This window comes from Octopus bimaculoides, chromosome 3 (genome assembly GCF_001194135.2).
Source record: "Octopus bimaculoides isolate UCB-OBI-ISO-001 chromosome 3, ASM119413v2, whole genome shotgun sequence".
In the NCBI taxonomy this organism is placed as follows: Eukaryota; Metazoa; Mollusca; class Cephalopoda; order Octopoda; family Octopodidae; genus Octopus; species Octopus bimaculoides.
In genome coordinates this window covers 105,946,614-105,949,812 of record NC_068983.1, presented here as the reverse complement: position 1 = coordinate 105,949,812, position 3,199 = coordinate 105,946,614, and the positions used below count along the sequence as shown (strand labels likewise).

General features: G+C 37.5%; 1 protein-coding gene across 3 annotated transcripts in view; it reads left to right on the top strand.

The window, feature by feature from the left end:
• Positions 1 to 3,199, top strand: part of LOC106883652 (ras-related protein Rab-1D) — a 135,796-nt gene that overhangs the window by 71,785 nt on the left and 60,812 nt on the right. The window lies entirely within an intron of this gene.

The following is a 3,199-nucleotide window of genomic DNA, read 5'->3' as shown; positions in this document are numbered from 1 at the left end:
CACACACATATATATATATATATATATATATATAATATATATATATATAATCACTTTACCCCACCCATATATTTATACATAGATGTGAGGTGTGAAGATGTATAATCGGCTGAATCCGTTTAGTAAGTGGATCTCTGTCGTTTTCGACGAGGAGTATTCAGTTGTCTGATCAACTGACTTCTTACTCATTGTGGTTGAGAGTGAGTATTCCTTACACATGTATACTCTGAATGTGACACTGAGTGACGAGGACGAACCTTTAAATTCAGATTACAACTACAGTTCATCCAACATGCTTACTTTCACACTATTTCCACCTACATCAGTAGTTTTCAACTGGGGTCCATATAAGATTTTGTAGTTAAAATTTAGGATCTTTTTGGTTTGACGGGCAACATTTTTCATTTATGTTTTATGTAGTGTTTTTGGTACCGAAACACTTTCAAACTTCGTATACTTGTATATTTTGTGTTATAGAACAGATAAAAATTTTTGTATTCGAAGTTATTTCATGTAAAAAGTTGTCGTATTTCGGTAATTTCAACCAATCACTGACGTCTATTGAGCTGAAAACAATTAGTGCCGTAGAATGTAAACAACGTATTCTAACGGTGTTATGGGATCTTTTCCCTTGAATAAAATTAGTGTCGTTGTTTGTCAACAACTGTCGGCGGTACTGTTATTTATAACATCGTTCGTGCATTTGTACTGGTTTTAACTTTAGGGTTTTAGGGTTAGGGCTCCGGTTTTAGAGTTAAAGTTAGTTTTAGGGTTACGGTTAGGGTTATGATTATTTTTGCCATAACCTCACTCATAACCCTAACCCTAACCCTAAAACCCTATAACTCATAACCATAACCCTAACCCTAACCCCAACTCTAACCCTAAAACCCTAACCCTAACTCTAAAACCCGAACCCTAACCCAAACGCACGAACGATGTTATAAATAACTACCGCCGATAGTTGTTGACAACAACGGCACTAATTTTATTCAAGGGAAAAGATCCCATAACACCGTTACGGCAGTAATTGTTTTCACCTCAATAGACGTCAGTGATACAAGTGTTGCCCGTCAAACCAAAAAGATCCAAAATTTATCCGCAATAAATTGGTTATACATCTACAATACAGAAAATAGTTTAACCACCTGTTTTATACATTTTCTAATATTTACTTATAAAAATACGTTAAGGTTTTAAACATCGAATAGATAGGAGGGTCCATCCGAGTAAAATAGGAATCGAAGGGGTCCACAAGAAAAAAAAACTGGCTGACACACTGAACTACATGGTTTCACTGTCAAGGGCAGATAAAAGATGTCATGCAGTGGGATCGAAACTGGGACCTTCGGGTGCCAAGCGAAATTCTTAACCATTCAGCCATGCTACATAAGTAAGTAAAAAAAACAGGTTCAACGTAGCTTTCCCTAAATCTTTGGTTCCCAAACCTTTTCTGGATAACCGAGTTCAACACCCACTAAATTAAATATCAAATTAACTTAAATAACACTGTGTAACACAACTTTTGTCGTTGGGTAGTAACTGTTATTTCCTATTTGCTTGCCCCTAGAAAGTTTGAAAAATTGCTAATAATTCAGCCCAGGAGTGGCTGTGTGGTAAGTAGCTTGCTTACCAACCACATGGTTCCGGGTTCATTCCCACTGCGTGGCACCTTGGGCAAGTGTCTTCTACTATAGCCTCGGGCCGACCAAAGCCTTGTGAGTGGATTTGGTAGACGGAAACTGAAAGAAGCCCGTCGTATATATGTATATATATATATATATATATATATATATATATGTATGTGTGTGTATATGTTTGTGTGTCTGTGTTTGTCCCCCCAACATCGCTTGACAACCGATGCTGGTGTGTTTACGTCCCCGTAACTTAGCGGTTCGGCAAAAGAGACCGATAGAATAAGTACTAGGCATCCAAAGAATAAGTCCTGGAGTCGATTTGCTCGACTAAAGGCGGTGCTCCAGCATGGCCACAGTCAAATGACTGAAACAAGTAAAAGAGTAAATTCCTTCAAACTTTGCTTTTGTTAAATCTATTCAAACTCCCAAAGAATCCCTTTCAACACATGACTATGATGCTCTCCCCCCACTACTCCTGCTCATGATCATAGATGCACACATTGACAGCCTTTAAGGGACAAGCTCAAGCGGTTGGTCAAGCAAATGACAAGCAAATCTGTGGTATTGAGCAGAATATTTGCTATAAGGATATTTCTGCTTCAACAACTCAGAGCTGAATCTGTGTGAAATGTAATGGAAAATTGGTCAGTTTCAAAACATTGATGTCCAGGTCACAAAAGCAAAGTTTGAAGGGAATAATAGTCATTTCCTTTGATTTCACACTTACTGACCGAAGACACAAAGATTAAACTCTTGTTATACCGTGTAATTAAATGAAATGCAGGTACCTGTACATTAGTGCGAATTATAAGAGGCTCCGGACCATCATTCAGTGCTGTGTCTGTATATTGTTGATATTCGCATTACCAACTTCGGAGATGTTAAAGGTAAAGACAGAAGTACTATGATGAAGTCACCACATTTTGTAATGCATCTTGGGTTGGCATTATGCAGTTTTGACCATTCCAAGTCAGTAGCGTAGCTAGGGGAGGGGTCGAGAGGCGGTCAGCCCCAAGCGACGCTTTTATGAAAGTGACACTTTGGGCTCTAATGTATAAACCTTTGTAGGTTGTATAAAAATAAAAATGTTTCGATTTTGAGCAACTTATCGCTGCCTACTCCATTCGCTAAAAACTTGAACTCTGAACGCGCACATCCTTCAAGTAGCAGTCAAATCACAATTATAGCCTTAAAAAATGAAGGATACGTTGAGTAATTAGTTGGAGATACAATATGTAGGTGGAAGGGTCACGACTGGATTTCATTTGATCATAGATCTGCTCGAACGCTACAGACCTGGAGCTATATAACATTATCAACGATTAATCTTAAGTGTTTATATGAATATATTAATTAGGTTAATTCTGATTGAAATTTAATTTGTTTCCATTTTTTTTAAACCATCTCAGACACTGGTGACGTGAAGCAAAGTTAGTGCTTATAGTAATAAAAGAATCGGTTTTTGTAGATGCTACAACCGCAGTTTGTTTATACTTTTATCACAACTGGTTAGATGGTCATAGATCAGCTTTTCTAACAGTGATATTTTAGAGAGAGAGAGA